Source organism: Ambystoma mexicanum, chromosome 9, assembly GCF_040938575.1.
Source record: "Ambystoma mexicanum isolate Mex_15411 chromosome 9, UKY_AmexF1_1, whole genome shotgun sequence".
NCBI lineage: Eukaryota > Metazoa > Chordata > Amphibia > Caudata > Ambystomatidae > Ambystoma > Ambystoma mexicanum.
This window is the reverse complement of record NC_090931.1, coordinates 47,882,953-47,910,091: the sequence shown is the minus strand read 5'-3', so window position 1 is coordinate 47,910,091 and position 27,139 is coordinate 47,882,953.

Genomic DNA, 27,139 nt, shown 5'->3' with positions numbered 1-27,139 from the left:
TTTCTCAGCTACTCACATTGTGTGGCCTAGAGAACTAACTATGATGGCTAGGAATGATGGGAGAATTCAAGCCGGTTGAACCCATTTCTCAGCTACTCACATTGTGTGGCCTAGAGAACTAACTATGATGGCTAGGAATGATGGGAGAATTCAAGCCGGTTGAACCCATTTCTCAGCTACTCACATTGTGTGGCCTAGAGAACTAACTATGATGGCTAGGAATGATGGGAGGATTCAAGCCGGTTGAACCCATTTCACAGTTACTCATATTGTGTGGCCTAGAGAACTAACTATGATGGCTAGGAATGATGGGAGAATTCAAGCCGGTTGAACACATTTCACAGTTACTCACATTTTGTGGCCTAGAGAACTATGATGGCTAGGAATGATGGGAGAATTCAAGCCGGTTGAACCCATTTCTCAGTTACTCACATTGTGTGGCCTAGAGAACTAACTATGATGGCTAGGAATGATGGGAGAATTCCAGCCGGTTGAATCCTTTTCTAAGCTGCTCACATTGTGTGACCTAGAGAACTAAAATTGATGGCTAGGAATGATGGGAACATTCAAGCCGGTTTAACCCATTTCCCAGTTACTCACATTGTGTGGTCTAGAGAACTAACTATGATGGCTACGAATGATGGGAGAATTCAAGCTGGTTGAATCCACTTCTAAGCTACTCACATTGTGTGACCTAGAAAACTAACTATGATGGCTAGGAATAATGGGAGAATTCAAGCCGGTTGAACCCATTTCATAGTTACTCACATTGTGTGGCCTAGAGAACTATGATGGCTAGGAATGATGGGAGAATTCAAGCCGGTTGAACCCATTTCTCAGCTACTGACATTGTGTGGCCTAAAGAACTAACTATGATGGCTAGGAATGATGGGAGAATTCAAGCCGGTTGAACCCATTTCTCAGTTACTCACATTATGTGGCGTAGAGAACTAACTATGATGGCTAGGAATGATGGGAGAATTCAAGCCGGTTGAACCCATTTCTCAGCTACTCACATTGTGTGGCCTAGAGAACTAACTATGATGGCTAGGAGTGATGGGAACATTCAAGCCGGTTCAACCCATTTCTCAGTTACTCACATTGTGTGGTCTAGAGAACTAACTATGATGGCTACGAATGATGGGAGAATTCAAGCCGGTTGAATCCACTTCTAAGCTACTCACATTGTGTGACCTAGAGAACTAACTATGATGGCTAGGAATGATGGGAGAATTCAAGCCGGTTGAACCCATTTCACAGTTAATCACATTGTGTGGCCTAGAGAACTATGATGGCTAGGAATGATGGGAGAATTCAAGCCGGTTGAACCCATTTCTCAGCTACTCACATTGTGTGGCCTAGAGAACTAACAATGATGGCTAGTAATGATGGGAGAATTCAAGCCGGTTGAACCCATTTCACAGTTATTCACATTGTGTGGCCTAGAGAACTTACTATGATGGCTAGGAATGATGGGAGGATTCAAGCCGCTGGAATCCACTTCTAAGCTACTCACATTGTGTGACCTAGAGAACTAACTATGATGGCTAGGAATGATGGGAGAATTCAAGCCGGTTGAAACCATTTCACAGTTACTCACATTGTGTGGCCTAGAGAACTATGATGGCTAGGAATGATGGGAGAATTCAAGCCGGTTGAACCCATTTCTCAGCTACTCACATTGTGTGGCCTAGAGAACTAACTATGATGGCTAGGAATGATGGGAGAATTCAAGCCGGCTGAACCCATTTCTCAGTTACTCACATTGTGTGGCCTAGAGAACTAACTATGATGGCTAGGAATGATGGGAGAATTCCAGCCGGTTGAATCAATTTCTAAGCTACTCACATTGTGTGACCTAGAGAACTAACTATGATGGCTAGGAATGATGGGAACATTCAAGCCGGTTGAACCCATTTCTCAGTTACTCACATTGTGTGGTCTAGAGAACTAACTATGATGGCTACGAATGATGGGAGAATTCAAGCCGGTTGAATCCACTTCTAAGATACTCACATTGTATGACCTAGAGAACTAACTATGATGGCTAGGAATGATGGGAGAATTCAAGCCGGTTGAACCCATTTCTCAGTTACTCACATTGTGTGGCCTAGAGAACTAACTATGATGGCTAGGAATGATGGGAGAATTGCAGCCGGTTGAACCCATTTCTCAATTACTCACATTATGTGGCCTAGAGAACTGACTATGATGGCTAGGAATAATGGGAGAATTCAAGCCGGTTGAACCCATCTCATCTACTGAAATTGTGTGGCCTAGAGAACTAACTATGATGGCTAGGAATGATGGGAGAATTCCAGCCGGTTGAACCCATTTCTCATTTACTCACATTATGTGACCTAGAGAACTGACTATGATGGCTAGGAATGATGGGAGAATTCAAGCCGGTTGAACCCATTTCTCATCTACTGAAATTGTATGGCCTAGAGAACTAACTATGATGGCTAGGAATGATGGGAGAATTCAATCCGGTTGAATCAATTTCACAGTTCCTCACATTGTGTGGCCTAGAGAACTATGATGGCAAGGAATGATGGGAGAATTCATGCCGGTTGAAACCATTTCTCAGTTACTCACATTATGTGGCCTAGAGAACTGACTATGATGGCTAGGAATGATGGGAGAATTCAAGCCAGTTGAACCCATTTCTCATCTACTGAAATTGTATGGCCTAGAGAACTAACTATGATGGCTAGGAATGATGGGAGAATTCAATCCGGTTGAACCCATTTCTCAGTTACTCACATTGTGTGGCCTAGAGAACTAACTATGGTGGCTAGGAATGATGGGAGATTTCAAGCCGGTTGAGCCCATTTCTCAGCTACTCACATTGTGTGGCCTACAGAATGAACTATGATGGCTAGGAATGATGGGAGAATTCAAGCCGGTTGAACCCATTTCTCAGCTACTCACATTGTGTGGTCTAGAGAACTAACTAGGATGGCTAAGAAATGGGAGAATTCAAGCCAGTTGAACCCATTTCTCAGCTACTCACATTGTGTGGCCTAGAGAACTAACTATGATGGCTAGGAATGATGGGAGTTGAAGTTCAAAACATCTGGAGGACACATAATTAAAAGCCTGCTCAATGCATCACTATTGTCATGGGGTTGCCAAGCCAGTTCGCCTGCCCCTGGTTTAAACCATCCCGGAGACAAGTCAGCAACGATTAGTGTGTTAGGACTTTTGGTTCCTAGTGAACATGTGCTCAATAGCCATCAGTCCTCTTCCCAACATTCTAGCGCACTGCAAACGGGCGGGCAGTCTTTGGCATTTTTATTCTTCTATGCACGCATATGACAAGAACATTCCCAACCGGGAGCGGTGCAGTAATGAGAACACGTGGGAGAGTCGGAACATTTCAACGTGTGCTGTTTTTAAAACACACGCTATCATGCGTCCGGATGCCCCAGGCCTGTGGCCTCGTCTTGGGGAAGTCTTCAATTTAATCACTTTTCACATTATTGTATTATCTTGAATGATGTGTATGCATTCGTGCTGATATACTGCCTTACTTGGAAGGAAAGTGCTCTGGTGAGCTGGGGATATAGGGCCAGGGGTCGAAGTGTACAAAAATAAGTCGTGGATTTATGTTCTCTGCTGGCCTGTCCCCACTCCCCACAAACACTAACGCTGCACCCCTCCCCCTCCCACGCACCATAATGAACCCTGCTGTTTAAGGGAACATTACGTTACGTTCACAGATGCTATGAAATTTTCACTGTTAATTGTTGCCCTCCAATTGTAACTGTGTTACATTGTCACAACTGTACCTCCTGATGAATGTTCCATACTTACCTTAAGGAACAGAAACATGTTGAGATACCACTCTGTATGATAACCAGAGTTACACATTTTTGACACATTGATCCTAATTGAAGTAGGGTACTACACTATTTGCCTTATATGTACCCATTTGTATTCGTGTTGATACAGTGTTTTTAACTAGCTACCCAGCTTGTCATGTAACCCCTGTTCTAGTTCGTCTTTTATCGTGTATCTTAAGTTTTGTACTGTGGACCACAATATTTAATTGGTTGTTTTTACCCTTGTATTTACTATTAAAACTTTATACTTATCTTTTAACTGTGACTGGTCCCCTTGTCAGAGCACACTTATCCTTGTTGTTCTGTATTTCTGGCATCTACACTATAGCTTTGTCTCTCTTTATATATTTGGATTATTGTCCTCCCGGACACAGACAAAGTATACATTGCCAACCCCCCTTAGTCAATTGTATACCGGGCTTCCTCCCTACATAAGGTGTTTATTTGTTGACCACTCTCTGAGAATAGGAACCCAATGATAGTGTAGGGTCCCTCGCATTTGTGCAAAGCAGTCAACGGGTCTGAATGTATCACCAGTGCGCCCATTCAGCAACAGAAGCCCCACCTGCCAGGCCCCTCTGTGATTTACCTGCTTGTAGTCATTACGCCCAGTCATACATTGACTTTCCTTGCACAAACAATTCTTCTCGTAATTGACTAGCAGCGAGGAACCCTTTAACCATGCCTGCTACAAGATCATATCGTTTCGGACCTACACTGTCCCAAGGCGTGGACTTCAACTCTTAAGTCTTGACTCTTGACCCAACTCTTACAGTCTCCAGCACCAAAGACCCACATGAAGAATTGCAGCCTGGGCTAGGTTAGGTTACAAAGCTTTAAATTGCACCAAATCACAAGTGTAGAGGCGCTTGTATGGCAGTTGGCTTATTATGCCCCTAGCAGCCCTATCCAGACCAGCCCTTTGGCCACTGGAACCAGTAATGTAGGTTTGGCCAATGTGGGGATGCAGGACAATGCCAAGCAAAGAACCAGACAGTTTACAAAAGTTGCTCTCTGGTGAATATTTCTATGTGGATGGGACGGTGGTGACGGCACAACCCTCCCAACCTTTTCAACCTTGTCCAGTCAAAAAGGGAAACAGCCCCCAATTTAACCTGGAAATCCATCTCTGATATCACTGTTGCATGACTTCAGCGGCGATGACGACATTTGAAAATCCTCATCAGTGCACCACTCTCCCTGCTTTAGGGCTTCAGGAGCAAACACCAGAGTCAAAATCCACCGGCATAATTATGACCCGAGGACCCCCAGATGTAAAGTTTTATGTCACCATACTTCAAGAGCATAAGGAGATGATTGGCGCATGGAGACCCCTTGCAGTCAGGTACCGGTGCTGGGCTTGGAGTGGAGGGCAGAGAGACTGCCACAATGACAGTGCCTTTCTCTGGGTTGAGGAAGCTCCTGTGGGGATTTGTCCTAGAGTTGGGGGTCGTGGCCCCTTTAAGCTTTCCCCAGATGCATCGTGCCATGCTGCATATTTACATGGAGTATGTTTCCCAATCGCCGCTGTTGACGTTGGTGCCTGTATCATTATAGGACCATTAAATGTCATAAAGTCGGACAGCTTGCCAGACCTGCCAACATCTGGTTAGGAGTCACAAGGGCTCGGCTGCAAGCACATGGCTGCATCTCACTCTCTCTCTATTGCTCGTAGGAATGTAGAGTCTGTCTGCAATGAAACCTCCTTTACTTCTGACTTCTCCCTTTCTTATTCTCCCTCTCTGGTCCTCATTACTCTTACTGCAACCTGGATCTCTCCCTCTGACTTCAACCCCTGCTGCCCCCCATGACCAACCCTACACCTTCATTCACTCTCCCCGCCCCACTAGTAGGGGTGGTAGTGTAGAACTGTTTTGATCCTTTAAGCTTCCTATATCTCCTATCTCCTGCTAATTCCCTGTCATTCACATGCACTATCTCCACAATCACTGCCCCCCATGCCATACACATTATCTCTCACTACCGGCCACCTGGTCCGGTAGGTCAATTCTTCAACCACATGCCCCAGCATATTGACTCTCTCCCTCCCGATCACCACCTCATTGTCATTGGTGACTATAAACTCCCCGCTCTCTCTGCTGCTCTATCCACTGGCTTAAACACTCTTTTACCTAACCACTCACTCTCTTCTGTCCACGCTCTGTCCACTCACTCAAGTGGAAACTCCCTTGATGTTATTCTCATCTCCTCCCAACTCTCTGCCTCTAATATCTCCATTGTGCCTTCTCCTTTCAATCACTCTATCATCTCTGTCTCAATCTCCACTCCTGCTTCTTCCTCACTCTCTCCATCTACTATAACTATTAATAATCTCATGTGTCCCTCCTCCAAACTCCTGAACTACCTCTCTGACCTACACCACCCTCTCTCCTCCTACACTGTACATCCAATGAGGAAGCTCCTCTCACTACCCTCATACTACACTCACTCCTAAATTGTGCCCTCAACAGCCCTGGATTACACCTCTCATCTGCATCCTGAAATCAACAATGTAAAAAAGCTTTGCCCTTGGCAAAGGTCAAGATACTCCTTGGACCTCCAACTCTATCTCACTGCTCTTCAAAAGCATTGCTCTTCTTTTGACTCTGCCAACAGTCACTTTTATCTCTCTCTCATTTCATCTGAATACTCCCAACCTAGGCGCCTCCAAGCATTTTTGAACTCACTTCTTTCACCTCTTAAACACACCTCCATCTCCTCTACTCTTTCTGCAAATGAACCTGCGCTCTACTTTACATTTAAAGGTTCTACCATTCACAATACCCTCGCTAATTACCTTCTATCCCCTCCTCCTGCTCAATTTTCACCACCACTCCTACCCTCTGTTCCCACCACTATGTCTTCCACTGACCCTGATGAGACTATTGCCCTACTCGTCAAGGCTAACCCTTCCTGTGCCCCCACTGTCCCCACACATTGTGAAGCACATAGCTCCCAGTGTTGCTCTAAATCTTACTTCCCACTTCACCCCCTCTCTTGACAATGCCATGTTGCCCTCATCCTACATGACAGCTGCCATCCCTCTCCTTAAAAAAATGGTCTAGATCCTAACTGTCCTGCCAACTTTCACCCTGTCTCTCTTCCTCTACACTATTCCAAAATTCTAGAGCGAGTAGTATTCAATCAACTCACTGAGTTCCTTGATACTCATAACCTCCAGGACTCTCTTCAATCTGGCTTCTGATCTCTGCATTCTGCTGAGACATCTCTCCTCAATTTTAGCAACTTCACCACTTCCTCTCAGCAGTCAAACCTTTCATCTATTCTTGTTTTCCTAGACCTCACTGCTACCTTTGATACGGTCGACCATTCTGACCTTCTCTCCACATTATCTCTTCTTGACATCAGGAATAAGGCCCTCACTTGGTTTGCATCACACCTTGTTCCCAGACACTTTCAGGCATCCTAGAACAGCCTCATCTCCCCACTCACTTCCTTTACTGTTGGAGTTCCCCATGGGTCTGTCATTAGTCCACTTCGCTTCACTCTCTCTACTTCAGATCTTGCTGCCTGATCTCCTCTTACGGTTTCTCCTATCAACTCTTCACTGATGACATTCAGATCTTCTTCTCCGTTCACTCTTTATCTGACCAGCTGTCGACAACATTTTTAAATGTTCTCTCTGCCATCGCATATTGGGTGGAATTTTCACCTACCCAGCCAAACAGGCTATCGCTTCCTCTATTTCTCTTCTTCACTCCCTGACTTCCTTCCTTACTCTGCTTCTGTTGGTAACCTTGAGGTCATCTTCAACCCATCACACAACTTCTCACTCTTCCTCTCCAAATCTGCCACTTCAGCCAGACTCAACCTTCCCAATATCATAAAAAATCCATCCTCTTTTTCCCTTCAATACTGCCAAAGAGCAGATCTCCTCCTTAGTTTTTTCTAGATCTGACTACTGTGCCAGTCTCCTCTACGGCCTTCCCAACTATGTGTTTTCCCCTCTGAAAAAAGTCCTCAACTTTGTGGTCCACACACTCGTCAACCTTTCTTGGTTTCCCTCTACCTCCTATGACTATCGCCAGATTAGTGCCTTTCTATGAAACAAAGGGAAACACGTACATTTCTCATCATCTGCAAAACGTTCCATGGACTCGCCCCACTCTACCTATCTGCTCATCTCACTCCCTACTCTCCTCCTTGCTCGTTAAGATCACCCTCAGCTCCCATGCGTGCCACCACTGTGCACTCCTCCTTGTTTCTGCTTGCTCTCGCTCCTCACTCCCCTACTCTGAAATACTCTTCCTCTTCGGTACTTCTCCAACTCTACCATCTATTTAAAATGAACTCAAAGCGCTCCTTCTTTGTGAAGAACCTGTTTCCTTGCACTCTGCACTACCACATCACCCCGAATTCCTCTCTCACTAACCTTCATGGGCAACCAACCCTACAGCACTTTTCTGTCACGTTTCTGTTCTGAAACACTTGTGTATAGGCGCGTTATAAATGCCATATCATATCATATCAACTCTCCATCCTTAATTTTTCACAAACACTACTATCCCGTTCCTCTGTCATTCTGTCCTCTCCTAGTTTCTGGTTTATGATTCCACCTTCCTCTGCAACATCTGGTCTACAAGTCCCATTCTTTCACCCCACTGTCAAGGACCCATGTCATTTGCTCTGTTGTCAATGGTAAATTCTATTCGTGTTTTTGAGCAAAAAATGCATTGCTTTCCATGTGATTTTTCTTAATGCGTAAGTAGATAATACATCTTGCAGAGGCCTCCATGCCTGTATGTCTCTGAACAGGAGCACTGGCTTATATAGACATGGGGAGATTTTCCCAACCGAGTGGCAGGGCCTATTAGGCAACTAAAACCATTTCAGCCCATTCTCAGATTGTCACGGCTTCACTCGTATGTCACTTTGAAAGAGGTTGGCACATTGCCATAGGGCTCACTTACTACAAACCATGGAATGTGGTTTGTGTCCTGGTTTTTGGGGATAGCAGGGGTGGTCTTCCCATGGGCTCCAGAAATGTGGCTCATTGGGTCTATGCCACTTGTGCAGTGGTAAAGCAGCTCTGGTTTGCAGCTCGGCAGCTGTTGCATTTTTTAAGTGATTATATAATGAATAGTCAATGCATTGTAAGTTATCCCTGGTTTATAGATGTTTGATATTGTTTACATTGCAATGCATTTTCCTGAGTATGTTATAATGAACATAGTAAGAGTCATGGTTAGTTAGCAGTGTCTCATGGCTGTCCCGTGTTTCTTCAATAATGCTGACACATTTTCAGTGGTCATGCTTTCAAAACGCACAGATACTTACCACAAATCACAGTTTATGGGCCTCATTACAAGTAGGGCGCAAAGGGATACCGGGCACCGGTAATGATACCGGTGCCGGTAATCCCTTTGCGCCCTATTCCGAGGTCCCTTTGCGGGTCCTTCCTTAACGCCTGCTTTTAGCAGGCGTTAAGGACGGGACCCGCAAAGGGACATCAGCGTCAATAACGGTACCGTAATTTACAGTACCGTTATTAACGCCTTCCCCCTTCCCATTGATCCCTATGGGGGCTCAAATGGGAATGGGGAATGGTTCCCGGAATGGGGACTTACCGGTCCTGCAAAGGTCGGAATGACATGGTAAATCTCCTTTCCGGGAGCACGGACCCTGAATGCGGTAAGGGGGTAGCCATGGCGCTTATAGCGCCATGGCTACCTCCTACCTCGTAATGAGGCCCTATGTATCTTGTGTACTGGGGGTGGGGGGAACAGAGAACCAGCCCTGTATATAGTGTAGACGTTTACCTTTTTAAAACACCCTCCAGTGAATAGAAATATATTGTGTAAAAGGTACAGACATGGGGGACAAATATGTCCTCAGACATGCCATATGCTGGCATAGCTGCAGGGGGTGGCGGCTCTCCATTGCATGGTCACCTGAAAACACAATGCATGTGGAAACAAAACACCGACCATCTCGTTTTTGTTTGGAATGCGGAAGACAGCCTAGTAATTGACTAAAGAAAGAAATTGACCAAAATCGGATTCAACTTGTCAATGACAAAGAGGTTTAATAAATCATAGTTGGATGACTTTGAGCTAACCAAGTCAGAAAGGATGAACTGAATCCAGTCGCATGTGGCTGGTAATCACTTTTTGTGGTTGAAGTGTGATTACGTCTCTGAATTAGATTTTCAAGATCAAGCCACACTGGTTGCTGAACCTTTGTTGTTGGTGACGTATCCAAAACCTGTCTGCAAACGTGCATATCTGAAAGCACGACCGCAGAAAATAAATCATGTATTTGTACAAAAGTGCAAAATAAACCCAAGAATGTGATGCAAGGCACCCCAGTTCAGACAACAACATCACTTGTTTGGGCAATTACACATCACAACAGACAATCAACACACATTCTAAACAAACTCAGCAGAGCCTGGGAAATACTCTGCTAGCCCTGGACTTGGCAGACAGGATAGGAGGACAAGGTGCAGAGACTTTCTCAGGTGTTCACACATTTATCGTTATTGTGCATGTGTATAGCGCCTTATATACCATTGGTATGATGTCAAAGCACTTTTGGGTAGAATGCCCTTGGGGACAGTAGTCCAGATCGGTGGAGAGAGTGGGGTAGTCTGTCGTGCTCAGGTGCACGCAGTGTGTGTGCAGTCAGTACGGGAGGTGCATTTTGGGGAATTATCAGGCACCAACTGCAGCAATATCACTTGACAGTGCCCCCCCACCCCCCCATCTCAGGGGAAAGACCATCGGATCATTCACAGCTCAGGAGAGGTTCAGATCAGGTAGGAAGAGAGAAGTTGGCACCAAACTCTCTCAGTGCCCTAGTGAACAAAGCAACAGGTGATTACAGGTAAATGCCCGGGCACCTTTCATGGTGCCGGATACCAAGCTTATAAATGTGACCTACACAAAAGGTACTGTCAAGCGGGCAGATGCGGGCACATACAAAAGAACCATACAGTAAATGCACACATGTGCCTATGTTCTAGCATGTCCATGCAATCTATGGTATGCCAGCCCCCCAATTAGCAAACTGAAAATACGACTATGGACACACCTGCAAACCATACTCAGGAGGGATTTTAAGCATTTTCACTGCTAGGCCTTGTTCAGGTTTAAATCATGGATCCGCGCTTAGAAACCAAACTCAGGTACGGTATTAGGCGCTTTATAAAAAAAACGATTATTAAATAAATCCAAATAAATAAGACCCTAATCTGGGACAGCTGGACTCCCAGAACGTTGTGAATCTTGGAAGTCAGGAGCCATTTCGGAAGAATGTGGTTGCAGAGCTTCATATGTGTTTAGGGCGAGCTACTCTGACTCTGAGCACGCGTGCGATCATTTCTTCCATAATTGATTTGCTAAATATTCCTTGGAAATCCCATTCTTCTCCTTAATATGTGTTGCACAGCATTACTGCATTTGCCCACTTGCCTGAGGCATAGGGGGGTCTGTGGGAGTTCTCTGTTATCCGCTTTGCTGTTTTGAACATTTGAACGCGCAGGACCAATAGGCCCTCTGGGTAATGAAGGCGATCTGGTCACGTGAGGGCACAGGCTTACTGGGTTAAAATACATATTTGTCTCGGGAGGATAGCTCATAGGCAACGTGCTCCCCCTAGAAGCAAGACGACATGGAGCAACACATGTTCGATCCCCGGGTCCGTGCTTAGAAACCTCTGGGTATTAATTGCGTTGTAAATAACCTATCATATCATATCATGTCATGACTGTTCTTTCAATAAAACAACTTATTCTGATAGTTAATGGAACTACATATGCTGTCCGTTGGTGTTCTATGGCAGGCCCTGTCCCCGCTGTCTCCATCCCCTTGTATTCTTTAAGGAAAGCATCCTGTACCCACAGAGTTAATATATGCCTATTGCCCGCGCCCTCTTTCTGACCTTTTCCTATATTGCTATTGTGATGTTCTGTCCTTAACTTGTGTGTGCATAGGGTCCTGTGTGCCAGAATACTGTGGATAATAGTGTTTGTTTGATTAATACGATCTGATAAGTCTCTATCAATGCTTTTCAGAATATATATGGGTAACGCTAATTCATCATTGCGGGTCCTCTCACTCACATTTTGCATTGCGTGTGCTTGCATTTGCATAGCGCCTCCTGCCATCGTGTTTGGCTTCGAAGCACTTTGCATGCATGGGACTTCCCTCGCCTCTGCGTACTGTATTGTTGGGATACGATGGCACCACTTCTGCAGATCCAGGCTCGCCGGCATAGCATTCTGTTGTTCGCTAAGACTCATTCGCTGTTTGCATGTTCGCTGGCACGTCTTTGCCATCATTAAAGCAATGGCACACCTACAGCTCGTGTGTGTCAGCTCGCCAAATAAGACTTTATTTCCCAAGGCCTGTGGCCATGCAGTCTCTCTAGTCTCACTTTGAGGTGAGCAAGCCTCATTATGGGGCTGCGATTCCCCGGGGACATCTTTACTTCCAGGGTTGCATCCCTTTATCAGCTGTTTAATCTTATTCCTAAACACTCATAAAGGGCTGCTTATAAGGTATAAGGTAACTGTACTGCAACACATGGCTCGCTCTATCTTTGACTCTTCGAATCAATGGCTTTGTATTGGCTTCTAGAACCTTCCAGAAACGCTCAAGAGGCCTCTATATTCCATTATAACACCTGCGATTGGACCCTCCAGGGATTTCCCACACAGGCAGATCATGTCACAGGCAGGTTGAAGCAAATCGCGATTTTTGACTTTGCCTTCAGCTGCACCTGAGCTCACTCGCCACTACCTTGATAAGGTGCAGCCCAGTCCCCATCAAGGCCCTAGAAGGCAAATGAGGTAGACATAGCGCCTCGTAGGTTAAAGCAAATGAAACTGGGTCTGCGCTGCTTAAATAGATTTGCCCTCACAAGCACTCTCTGGCAGGCCTTTGGTGCATGTACAGCATTTGAGTATCAAAGCACAGCAATAGGTCGGCAGACATTACCAGGTATCAAGCAACTACATATGATGTACAAAACGTTTGTTATGTTACGTTCAAGTTTGCTTGTAGCGCACACCGCCACCCAGGGGTAGGTGTGTTGCTAGGACTGGAAAAGATCCGGGGACAGTCAAGACTCGAGACTAGCTAGCCTTTTGGTTGTAGGCCCTGAGCTTCTATCAAGAGCTACAACCAAAAGGCCCTGGGCTATAGCCCCCCCCCCCTGGTCGCTCTAGAAACGTCTCTGCCCGGGGATATCCTTCATGCTAAATAGGAAAACCTGCAGATAGGTACTAGGAGAAAGAGGGACGTTTACCTGGGAAAGAGGAAGCTTTTAAGTAGTTTACACAATGTACCATGATCTTCAGTCAACCTCAGTGCCAGCGGAAGAGTGTTCCAGAGAGAATGGGCGGCGACAGAGAAAGCCCTGCCGCCCACCGACTTCTTGTTAAACCTGGGCACGTGAGGACGGGCAAGGTTTGCACAACAGAGATTTCTGGTTGGGACATGATGGGTAATCTTCTCTTGAAGAAAAAGAGCACCCTGTTTATGCAGGGCTAGATGGAGCAAGCACAGAGCTTGGAATGTGTTCCTGCTATCGACAGGAAGCAAGTGAAGGGGGCCAGGATAGGGGATGTGGGAGCATTTTTTGGCAGACCAGCAACTAGGGGAGATGCAGAATTTTGAGGGATTGGGAGTCTCTTGATAACATATTTATAATTTATGGATGAAATTGGGAACATGCTTTGATTTCTTAAATATCTCATTGTCACCCTGTTATACCAGCGGGAGCCCTGGAATGAGCGAACATGGCATCATTAGGTAGAGGAATACATGCCTGCATTGATTTGCAAAGATTCCCTGTCCAAGGCTGCTCAGTTAGGGCCATTTGCAGATATTCCCTGTCCGAGGCTGCTCAGTTAGGGCCATTTGCAGAGATTCCTTTCCGAGGCTGCTCAGGTAGGGCCGTTTGCAGAGATTCCCTGTGCGGCGCTGCTCTGTTACGGCCATTTGCAGAGATTCCCTGTGCGGCGCTCCTCCTTTAGGGCCATTTGCAGAGATTCCCTGTCCGAGGCTGCTCGGTTAGGGCCATTTGCAGAGATACCCTGTCCGAGGCTGCTCAGTTAGGGCCATTTGCAGAGATTCCCTGTCCAAGGCTGCTCAGGTAGGGCCGTTTGCAGAGATTCCCTGTCTGACGCTGCTCCGTTACGGCCATTTGCAGAGATTCCCTGTGCGACGCTCCTCCGTTAGGGCAATTTGCAGAAATTCCCTGTCCGAGGCTGCTCGGTTAGGGCCGTTTGCAGAAATTCCCTGTCCGAGGCTGCTCGGTTAGGGCCGTTTGCAGAGATTCCCTGTCCGAGGCTGCTCAGTTAGGGCCATTTGCGTTGTAATGACCTGCGTGTATCTGTGAATTGGCCTCGTTCGGCCCTGGGAAAGATTTAATGCATGTTTACTTAAATGCCAGCAGCTCATCCTGGGTCCATGCCGTTCCCCTTTACTCATGAAAAGGAATATGGAATATTTGATTGGACCCCGAGCACATTTTCTTGCCTCTGCAGCTTTATTTACTGCCCATGAATGCATCCGGGTCAGCAATTCTCTGGAATCAGTTCCTGTTCGGAGAGTGTAATGAGGCGCCGAGGAGTCCGGCTGTTTGCTGCAGATAACTTTTCAGCACTTGTGGGTCTGCGGGTGCACCTTTGGAAGACAGCCATGCACGATGTGGGCTGTGAAGACCCGTATCCTGCACTCATCAGCCCAGGGAATTGGAAGGGACTCTGCAGATCGCAGGGTTGGGAGACACAAAGGTGGCGGTAATTGCCCATTACCACGAGAGTCGCCTGACGCAGGTGACTCTGCTCCTCTGATAACGTTTTGCCTGCCTGATGAAAAGAGAGGTACTCCAGGCAGAGCACAGAAGAAACGAGAACCTTGGCTAGAGGTTGAAAGTTCATTGCCAGGGCAGCTCAACTGTGGCATAGTGCAGACCCCGAGGCCAGTGAGTTGGTAGGAGGGTAGATCTATGGGCGTAATGTAAGGAGGGCACAGGGGTGTTTGTCCCCCCCCAACTCTTATGGCATACCATTTTGTCCCCATTCATTTGGCTGGGGCATGTTTTCTTCAGATGTCATGTGCCCCCAACATTTTCAGCAAAGTTACTGCACTGGGTAGATCTCTTGTACACACATATTGTCTATCTAAACTACTAACACGATAACTAAATGCAACAAACAATACACTTCTGTGCACTGGGTTGATGGCTTGTCTGGTGTATTGGATTGGGTCTGCAGTCTTTGCATGTTTTTCTGATTGTGCATGTTACTGGTTTTAGTCATCGGTGTATGCATGGTATTGGCATTCGCCATCAGTCTCTGCTTGGTACTGGGTTTGGCCATCAGTCTGTGCATGGTTGTGGTTTTGGCTATCGGACTATGGATGGTATTGCTTTTGGCCATTTTCTGTACATGGTATTGGTTTTGGCCATTAGACTGTACATGGTACTGGTTTTGGCTAGCAGTCTGTGCATGGTACTGGTTTCCGCAGGCAGTTTGTGCATGGTACTGGTTTTGTCTTTCAGTCTGTGCATGGTACTGGTTTTGTCTTTCATTCTGTACATAGTATTGGTTTTGGCCATCGTTCTATGCATGGTACTGGTTTCGGCAGGCAGTTTGTGCATGGTGCTGGTTTTGGCCATCGGTCTGTATATGTTGATTTTGGCCATTGGTTTGTACACTGTGTCAGATACTGTACACATGTCAGATACTGTACATGTGTACAGTATCTGACATAGTGAAAACCTGTCCATGGCTAGACAAGTTAATGCAATCGCCTCCTCAGCAGAGTATCATGCCAAACTCACTAACACGGCTAGGCCTTGTCTCTCCAAAGAGAATTGCACCAACATAGCCAGAGCTATCACTGGTTCATGGCGGGACTACAGTAATGTACTCTTCCTAGGGACATCCACTAAAAACTTCACGGCCACTAGAATATCAGCCCATTGGCTCCCAATAAAAGAAAGGGTTATATTCAAAGCACTGACACTTACCTATAAGTGCATCCACCTCTCCGCACCTGCCTATCTATCGCAAAGAATCCACCCCTCTACCTTCACAAGGCCAACAAGAACACCTTACGCAAACATGCTCACTGTGCCTATGGTAAAAATAGCTAGAGCAGGTGGCGCTAGCTTAACCTACCTTGCTTCCCTACACTGGAACACCCTTCCCACAACTCTTCAATCTGAGGTATCACTCATGGTCTTCCGCAAGGCCATGAAGATCACCCTCTTCGCTTGATGAACACCACAGTCACCTCATGTGACTGCTTTCTGCATCTTCTGTTAACCCGCAAATTGTGCTTATAACCTGTGCTCAAATGTATTAATGTACAACATGTAAATGCCTCACCCACTTGTACCTTCCCTGTAACTAAGTTCCCCTACAGTAACAGCGCCACAATACCCAAGGGCGGTTTGTGCACTATACAAATGTAAAAATAAATAAATGAATGGAACTTGTTTTAGGCGTTGGTCTGTACATGGTATTGGTTTTGGCAATCATTCTATGCATGGTACTGGTTTTAGCAGGCAGTGTGTGCATGGTACTGGTTTTGGCCACTGGTCTGTATATGGCATTGATTTTGGCCATTGTTCTGTGCATGGTACTGGTTATGGCCATCAGTCTGTACATGGTACTGGTGTCAGCCATCGGTCTGTACATGGTACTGGTTTTGGCCATATGTCTGTATATAGCATTGGTGTTGGCCATTGGTCTGTACATGTATTGTTTGTGGCCATTGGTTTGTGCATGCTACTGGTTTTAGTCATTATTCTGCACATGGTATTGGGTTTTGTCATCGGTCTGTACATGGTACTGTTGTTTAGCCATTGGTCTGTATATGTCATTGGTTTTGGCGGTAAAGACCCAAAATGTCACCCTCAGAATTCCGATTCCCGAAATTCTGACTTTTTTTTCCAACCCCCCCTTCTACCACATATATATGTGGGGGGGGTATGGGATATAATAGTGTGTGGTACTGCACAGAGTTGCCCCCCGCATATGTATCTGGTGTAAAGGGGGTTGAAAAGAAGAACAAGTAATCACATAGATCTGTTTCGGCCATTGGTCTGTGCATGGTACTGGTTTTGTCTTTCAGTCTGTGCATGGTACTGGTTTTGGCTAGCAGTCTGTGCATGGTACTGGTTTTGGCCATCAGTCTGTATATGGCATTGATTTTGGCCATTGGTTTGTACATGATATTGGTTTTGGCCATTGGTCTGTGCATGGTACTGGTTTTGCTGGCAGTCTGTGCATGGTACTGGTTTTGTCTTTCAGTCTGTGCATGGTACTGGTTTTGGCTAGCAGTCTGTGCATTGTACTGGTTTTTGGCAGTCTGTGCATGGTACTGGTTTTGTCTTTCTGTCTGTGCATGGTACTGGTTTTGGCCATCAGTCTGTATATGGCATTGATTTTGGCCATTGGTTTGTACATGATATTGGTTTTGGCCATTGGTCTGTGCATGGTACTGGTTTTGCTAGCAGTCTGTGCATGGTACTGGTTTTGTCTTTCAGTCTGTGCATGGTACTGGTTTTGCTGGCAGGTCTGCACATGGTACTGGTTTTGTCTTTCAGTCTGTGCATGGTACTGGTTTTGGCTAGCAGTCTGTGCATGGTACTGGTTTTGGCCATCAGTCTGTACATGACATTTGTTTTAGTCCTTGGTCTGTACATGGTATTGGTTTTGGCCATCGCTCTATGCATGGTACTGGTTTTGGCAGGCAGTTTTTGCATGGTACTGATTTTGGCCACCGGTTTGTATATGGAATTGATTTTGGCCACTGTTTTGCACATGGTATTGGTTTTGGCCATTGGTCTGTATACAATACTGGTTTTGCTGGCATTCTGTGAATGGTACTGGTTTTGGCCACCAGTCTGTATATGGCATTGATTTTGGCCATTGGTTTGTACATGATATTGGTTTTCGCCATCGTTCTATGCATGGTACTGGTTTTGGCCAACGGTCTGTATATGGCATTGATTTTGGCCATTGGTTTGTACATGGTATTGATTTTGGCCACTGGTCTGCATACGATACTGGTTTTGCTGGCAGTTTGTGCATGGTACTGGTTTTGCCCATCGTTCTGTGCATGCTACTGGTTTTACAATGTACACTAATGAGGTCTGTGGAACTGCCGTCTTGACCACCAGGTTCCTAATATGCAATAATCATCAACATCAAGACCAGAAGCTCACTCGCAGAAGCAATCAATATCAACCTGAATTAGCTGGAGTAGACTTTAAGGTCTGCCAAAACAAAAACTCTCTTAACATATATATCTTTATCTTCAGAAATCCATAAAAACTGCAAATCAATAATAAAAAAAGCTAATTACGTGGAAATAATCTAACACATCATCGTGCTCAATTGAAACCATTGGTCTCTCTCGGATCACACACATTGTTGTACAACAAATGATTTAACCTGCTGTTAATGAAGTCATTTCACCTCTTGTTTATGTACACTTGTCAACACACTGTGTTTTGACCCTTTACAAGCTTATTTGTTTAATAATCTCTTGTTATTTGGCCTTCATCAGGGCGGAAAAAAAAAACATTTTCAGCACACAATGGCTTCCCATGTAGGAGACAGCTCACTGTCAAAAGAACTATACATTACAAACGATATTGGCGGAGCAGAGTGAATTAATTCACCAAAAAAGTGCAAACTTAATTGCCCTCAGTGGAAGACTCACACCACAATCGCTTCCAAAAACCGCTATTTTCCCAGGCGAGATACCTGCGAAAATATAACAACATTTACAGTGTGCTTATTGTTGTTGCTTGTATGTGACTGTACCCCTTACAGCAACTTAATTGGTGTTGTGGGAGCATTTAGTAAAGAAATGAAGTAACCTTGTCTATGAATGAGTGCAGAAAATCCAAATTAGCTTCGATGTATATATATTATTTGAGTGGTCTGAAGTAGGCTTCTCATGCGTTGGACTTTTCCAAGGGAGTTGAATCCGCGACGCCGTTGCTGGCGTTCTCACATACGGGCTTGCTCCGGTTCTACGCTCGGTGAGTAGTCTTTCAAGATACTAAAAACAGAGGCGAGTCTTTGTCGATAAAAGGGTTGGACAAAACTTGTATTACATTTGTATCTTCAAAAGAAGTTTCCTCTCACTATTCACTCCAAGAATCTATCTATGATGATGGAACCTTAATGGAATGATTAGCGCGTGAACAATAGCACTTTAATAATTGCTGTATTGTATAGTGTAAGAGCTCTGTATTAATAGCTGATTTTTATGAATCTGAGTTTATTACATAAATGTAATTACGGGCTTGGACAGTTCCCCTCAGATGTGGTCGTTTTCCAAATATATCTGGACTGTTCTTGGATTTGACGTCAAAACTAAGTGACCAGATGTGATAGTGTGGCAGAATGCCATCTGTGAGAGGGTACTAGACTCAGACGTTTTTATTTATTATTAAAACAACATCATAGCAATTCTATCTGAGAAAGGGACAATTGCTAATCAGAACACACTTGCATAATGATCTGTGCAGAAGAACATTCTGCAAACCTGTACCTCTGCTGGACTGTCCACTGGCACCGCCAGCAGCTGCCTTGTTTTACGCATAATGGCACTGAGAAAGTAATGTGTGCGTTCCTGCAAACAGCCTGTGGAACCCATAATTCCAACAGACATGGGCAGACTTTAACCTTGCCCAAATCTGAACCAATTTACATATAATGCTGTACCCCCAAAGTAGGTGGCAGATTAATATCTAATGTAAACCATATCTGATTTGACATGGTGGTCAATGGGAGGATGCAATTATACTGCCAACCCCCTGTTGGTGACATTTGATTGGCACCCTAGTTTGATGCAGAGCAGCCAGGGGAAAGGGAGCAGTTCGAATAACCGAGGAGAGTAGTTACAGCCAAGAGAAGGGGCTCCAGCATCTTGGGATTTCTCAGGCCACTCACATGTCCTGTGTGCCTACCTCACTTCCAGCACACAACGCACACCTGGACCGAGGTCATCTGGAAATGACTCTTGTCACAGCAGACAGCAGTGGACCCTTACAGAAGGATTAAAATAGTTCAATCCACAAATTCACCATATAAGGGCTGAGCCCCTTTCAACTTAGTTGTATCATCTTTGACATCAGAGAAAACATGTTTTACCAACATCTTCATTGGGGTACAGTCTGTGAAAGTCCTCAATCACATAGGCGAAGATAAAGACCGCAAGGACGCAACAAGAGCCTCTCCTCGCCCATCTCATGAGAGCTCTTGGGCTGAGCATCAGTTTGAACAGTGCCTGCCTGCTGCCTGGACACTGGTAACCAAGATGAACCTGCTCACTGGAGGTGACACCCCTTACTAGTGTTCCCTGGAAGCGATCCTGACATGGAGAGCAGAAGTAGGATTCATATTATCCTGGAAAACCCTGGACTGGGTCCCTCCACAACCGATAAGCCAAGGAACGGATGTCTGCTCTTAATCCACTTTCAAGCTGACTTGACCACTTCCAAAGCATTTTCGAGGCACCGCAGGATCTCCATAGCAACCTTGTATAATGACAGCTTTTTCACACCACACTGAGCAGGCCAGCCTCTAACTCTACCATTGCCCTCTAACTCTACCATTGCCTGCCTGTGCTTCTGCTGCTTTTGAGGCAATCGCCACTGCAGAACGGCATCACAGCGTCTTGTTATTGTGGAGGTGACTTGACAATCCTGAGCTGCTGACTCGATCAACATCTGCCGACCTGAGGCGATCATGGCTGTAGCACCATATAGCATTGCTGGACCATGTCGAACCAACTCGACCATCTGCCTTTTTGATGCTGACTTAGTCCACTGAAATGCGCCTAGAAGCCCAGCTTAACGCTGTTCACCCACCCATGAAGAAAATAATGCTTCTGATAGTGGTTCTGTCCCCCTGGCCTGGTTTTAAGGGTGATTGAGAAATGTAAGACCTGACCCTTTACGCTTTAAAGACACGCCCTTTCAAATTGAACATTGCCACAAAGACCATTGCCTTCCTGCCCCGTCTCAAGTCTGCGAGTGCCCTTTTCATCCGTATGTGTGCCCATTCTGCCCATTCTGCCCATTCTGCCCATTCTGCCCATTCTGTGTCTTCTCTTGTTTGTGTTTTTGATTAGTATTGTTTGCATTTTCCATATTTTGAATCTATTGATTTTTATTGAACATACGGAATGATAGAAATCAATGGATACATGAGTATATTTTAACTATATATAACATCAGAACTAAACATTGCATATAGATGTGTAAGTATCCTATATAAATCTCCAGATATGCAATGCAGTATAACAGTATCAAGGTGGTTTAGGAATCATGATGTTTAACTTCTCCAATGGGAGGGTTAATATTAAGAAATTCAATAAAGGGGGTCCATTTAATATGACACTTTTGAATGCAATTAATGTGCCTACAGAGATAGGCCCAACCTCTATGAGTGGAGCACAATACATTCCACCTCCTGTGTTCTGTTGTTGTTTGTGTTGTGTTCCTGAAGAGTACAGCCTGCCCTCTGTTCAGGTTACTGCAAGGAGGTATACCCGCCGGCTGTGCCAGGGTCTCTTTTGTGACCGAGAACACTGTTGGTATGGTAGCAGTGTGGGGCTGAGTAGTTCTTTCCACTACTCATCCCTCTACTCCTGCAAAGCAGCAGTAGTCATTTGTATCGTAAGTGGGGAGAATTTGAGTGGGATGAGTCTGATTGGTGGCCCTAGTGGGAAGTTCGCCAAGCAGGCTTGACGGCTGTAATGCCAGGGCATTGGCAGAACTGTATGAGAGGCTGAGGTGCAGAGCAGGACATTAGCAGCTCTGGACTGCAGGGCCGCACCTGGGCTCGGGTCTGAATACAGAGTGCAGGGAGAGGATGCGCTCTTGATTGACAGAGCCGGGAAGCCAGGTGGGCGGGATCAAGGACCGGTGCTAGTGGACTGGCCATGCTCCCTGGAGATGCTGCTCGCGAGGATGCTGACAACATCACTTTGAAGAGAGGGAGCCAAAGGGGAGGGGGAATACAAAGGGAGGAAGGTGGGTGGAAGGAAAATAAGGCAGAATAAAGAAGAAAAAGGGGGGCAGAGTGGGAGAGGTGTTGACTTCAATGTGGTGGGGGAAGAGTCAGGGGGAAAAGCCAGTCTCTATGTGATGGGCAGCAGCTGAGAGAACAAGTGAGGGCTGGAGCAGTTTTCGAAGTGTCTTCATCCTATTGTATTATGCAGTATGTCAAGAATCTATACTTTGCACCCAGCCAAGTAGATCTGCCGCCGCCAGGGGGGGTGGACTGGGAACCAAGAGGCCCTGGAAATAACTTCCAAAGTGGCCCCGTATTACACATTTTCAGTACGCCCAACCTTTTTGCTATGAGAACATGTGGAAATAAAATAGGCTACCACACAAAAGAGGCAGGGGTGCAGAAGCCAACCAGGAAATCTACAGTGTTCCCTATAGGCCAGTCATCTCCAGAGTTCCCTGTAGGCCAGTCCACCCCAACCCGGGTGCAGAGGCCTGGCAGGAAATCTCCAGAGCCTATAGCCTAGCAGGAAATCTCCAGAGCTCCCTATAGGCCAGTCCACCCCTGCCCAGGGTGGAGTGGCCTACTGGGAAATCTCCAGAGCTCCCTATAGGCCAGTCCACCCCTGCCCAGGGTGCAGAGGCCTAGCAGGAAATCAGCAGAGTTATCTTTAGGCCATTACCCCTGCCCAGGGTGCAGAGGTATAGCAGGACATCTCCAGAGTTCCCTATAGCCCAGTCCACCCCTGCCCAGGGTGCAGAGGCCTAGCGGGAAATCAGAAAAGTTCCCTGTAGGCCAGCCGACCCCTGGCCACAGCTAGCGGGATCAACATGTGGTCGCAATCATGACCATGCAACGTCGCCTAACATCACACTCCTTTTCACTAGCCCACACTTTGACCACACATCTCATTTTCACAGTGCTATGAGTATATCGCCATTTCAAGCAACAGTATCCCACCTCACCGGACTCGTCAGCAACCTCGTACACCACATGCTTGTACACTACCCTTCCCTCGTGCACCACATACTTGTACACTACCCTTCCCTCGTACACCACATGCTTGTACACTACCCTTCCCTCGTACACCACATGCTTGTACACTACCCTTCCCTCGTACACCACATGCGTGTACACTACCCTTCCCTCGTACACCACATGCGTGTACACTACCCTTCCCTCGTACAGCACATGCTTGTGCACTACCCTTCCCTCGTACATCACATGGGTGTACACTACCCTTCCCTCGTGCACCACATGCTTGTAAACTACCCTTCCCTCGTGCACCACATGCTTGTACACTACCCTTCCCTCGTACACCACATGCTTGTACACTACCCTTCCCTCGTACACCACATGCTGTACACTACCCTTCCCTCGTACACCACATGCGTGTACACTACCCTTCTCTCGTACACCACATGCTTGTGCACTACCCTTCCCTCGTACACCAGAGGCTTGTACACTACCCTTCCCTCGTACACCACATGCTTGTACACTACCCTTCCCTCATGCACCACATGCTTCTACACTACCCTTCCCTCGTACACCACATGCTTGTACACTACCCTTCCCTCGTACACCACATGTGTGTACACTACCCTTCCCTCGTACACCACATGCTTGTACATTACCCTTCCCTTGTACACCGCATGCTTGTACACTACCCTTCCCCCGTACACCACATGCATGTACACTACCCTTCCCTCGTACACCACATGCTTCTACACTACCCTTCCCTCGTTTACCACATGCTTGTACACTACCCTTCCCTCGTACACCACAGGCTTGTACACTACCCTTCCCTCGTACACCACATGCGTGTACATTACCCTTCCCTTGTACACCGCATGCTTGTACACTACCCTTCCCCCGTACACCACATGCATGTACACTACCCTTCCCTCGTACACCACATGCTTCTACACTACCCTTCCCTCGTTCACCACATGCTTGTACACTACCCTTCCCTCGTACACCACAGGCTTGTACACTACCCTTCCCTGCGTGTACACTACCCTTCCCTCGTACACCACATGCTTGTACACTACCCTTCCAAACTTTGCCCCCAGCCACTACTGAATACTGCTCCCCGCCGTAGTCTATCACACACTCCTCAGCACTGCACCCCCAGACCTGGGTTTCCCAGGAGTCGGAATGATTCGTCTCTTCCGCCCTCTCCATTCGTCCTTCACTGCATTTCATCATTCCACTTTTCCACACTACTCAACACTGCTTGGCTGTCGTAGTGCGCTCTACCTTTGCATGCAACAGCACTGCTTCACCCCAAACTAGGGCTGTCTTCAGCCAGACCGAGTAGCGCTGCCTGATTTGGGGGTATTTTCTGCCCCGCACCTTGAACCATGAGAGCCAGGATCACAGATGCGGTGTGTGGCTCAGATAACATAACATGGGGTGCATATAGGAAAAGCGGGCTCTTGGAGCCATGGTGCAAGGTGATCCTGGACACTGTGAGATTTCACTTTATTGCATGAAGCAGGCATGCAGTCTACTGTCATGATTAATTAGGAGTGATGTGTTTCATGTGTTGCTTAATGCGTGGCATGGACCAAGAGGCTGCAACAGAAGGGAGTCCATCGACTTCATGGTAGAGCTGTTCGTTTTCCCCACCTGGCCCACATGTATGACATCTTCACGGATATATAGCGCTGGCCCTGAGAAGATTCAGTCTACCTACCTGCCCCACATCCCACTGACACTACCTTTCTGGGCTGGCAGAGTCCCTCAATATGTAAGGGGAGGCTTCGGCCTGCATGGGAAGACATGTGGATGGCCCCAGCATCAATGTGCATTCACGGCACCGACGCCAGACCTAAAACACGCAGCCTAGGGTCACATGCACACACATGCACACACACATGCACACACATGCACACACATGCACACACACATGCACACACATGCACACACATGCACACACATGCACACACATGCACCTGACTGTTTTCCAGATTTATGCTTTTATGGCTTCCAGATGGAATAGAGCTAAGAAGCAGGAGAAAGGCGTGCAGCACATGCCCACTTTGGAAGCTCATGCCCTCTTCGGAACCCTGGCATTTGATTTGGCCGCAAAGAGAGCAAATGCCTGCAAACAAGCCTGACATGTGAGCCCTTTCTCCTCCCAGCTGTGCGCTATTGCCGGGCTAGTCTCACCAGTGATGCACAGCCCACCATCCATTCACAAAGTCCCACTTAATTCCATGTTGCCACCTTACCTCTCCAAAAGAAATGCCAAAGCCCACACTTCTAGACCCACTAGGACCCCTTACACAGAGAGACTAATTATGCCCAAAATGAAAAGATGCAAAGCTGGAGGCGCCAGCCTCCCTTACCTTGCTGCCAAGCTCTGGATCAACCTCCCACCATCCTGAGGGCAGAGAATCCTACTGGATCTTCTGCAAAGCACTAAAAACACAACTATTCACATAAACCTGAACCCCTCCCATCTTGCCCTTCACCAGGGACTTTTCTGTCCCACCGTCCTCCTGCTTGCTCTGTAGGATAATTGCCACCTGGTTTTGTACCTATGTATGGTTATGTATGTGTTCTTTGTTTTCTATGATGTCATTTAGTCATACCTTTGGTACCTTGTACTTGTATGAAACCATGCCTGTATTACACTAGCCTGACTAGTGCTTTGTACCTGCAACATCGACTCAATGCCGGTTATACGTTAAAGGTTTGAATCAACAGGTTCGAAATACAATAGGGTCGAATCAAAAGGACCGAAAACAAAAGGTTTGAAATGATTTATTTATTTATTTTGGGGGGTCCCCCCACAACCCCTGTTTTTGTGGTAAAAAACACTTTTTTTACCTATACGGAAACCCAAAAAAATATATATAATTAAAAAAAAATCGAATCTTTTGTTTTCGGTCCTATTGACCCAACCCTATTGCGTTTGAAACTTTTGTATTTGCACCTCTAACCGGACACCCTCAATGCTTATGGGTTGTATGCACGCTTTACAAATGCAATAAATAAATAAATAAATACATAAACATTTCAGCACAACTCCACAGAAAAAAACACAGTGCGCCCGCAGCAGGAGAGTCAGTGTCAACAACCCCACGTGCACGGTAAGAGGCAAAGAAAGCACATCTAGAAAGAAAAAAATATAAAATGGAGAGGGTCACAACACACTTAGAGAGGAGAGAGTGAGACAAAGGAGAAGAAAGATAGAGAGAGCGAAAAAGAGAGAGTGAAAGGAAAACGAGAGAACAATTAGAGTGGGAGCGAGAGAAAGAGAGCGGAAAAAGAGAGTGAGAGGAGAACAAGAGAGAGCAAGAGAGAGAGATGAAAAAGAGAAAGAGAGAAAGAGAGACAGAGAGAGATAAAAAGAGAGAGCGACAAAGAGAGAGAGAAAGAGCTAGAGAGAGATAGGGAGAGAGAGGAACAAGGGAGAAACGAGAGGGAGAGGAAGAGAGGCAGAGAGGAGAAAAAGAGAGGAAGAGAAAGAAAGAGGGTGGAAAATGAGAGTGAGAAGAGAGGGAGAACGATAGAGCGTTTAAGAGGGGGAGAAAGAGATAGAGAAAAATAGAGTGACAGGAGAGGAAGAGAGGGGAGAAGAGGAATAATGAAGGGGAGAGAGAAAGAGGAGAAAGAGAGAGAGGAGAGGAGGAGGGAGAGGCAGGGGAGGGAGAGAGAAAGAGAAAGAAAGAGAGAGAGAGAAGGAGAAAGTGAGAGACAAAAAGGCGGAGAAAGAGAGCAAGAGAGATGAGAACGAGAGAGCAAGAGAGAGCAAGAGAGAGAGAGGTGGAGCGAAAGAGAGATGGAAGTGAGGGAGACACGGGGGAGTGTGGGAGAGTGAGAGATTGAGAGAGTGATGAGATTGGGCAGTTCTGTCGCCTGGTCCTCACTGAATATTTCACGGCAGTTCATCAAACTAAAGCAAAGAACCGCTGGGTTTGAATTTCAGAAAAAAACATCCTGCAGGAGCCTCATGGAGGAAACTCAATGTCTTGCATGACAGCACAGGGATTTGAAAACTGCCAGAGTAATGCCAATTTATGACATATTAGGTCCAAAGGCTGGGAGCAGAATCTGAGATTGCATCGCCCGCAGTGCAGGCAACACAACAGGGAGCACCGTGGTCCTGCTGTGGCGCAGAGTAGAGCCCTTAGCTGTAAACATCGACTACACATCTGCATGTGCGGCTAACATCAATGCATAGAACATTGTGTGTATGAGAGAGAGAGAGAGAGCGAGAGAGAGCGAGCGAGAGAGAGAGAGAGATGCAGAGAGGGAGCGAGGA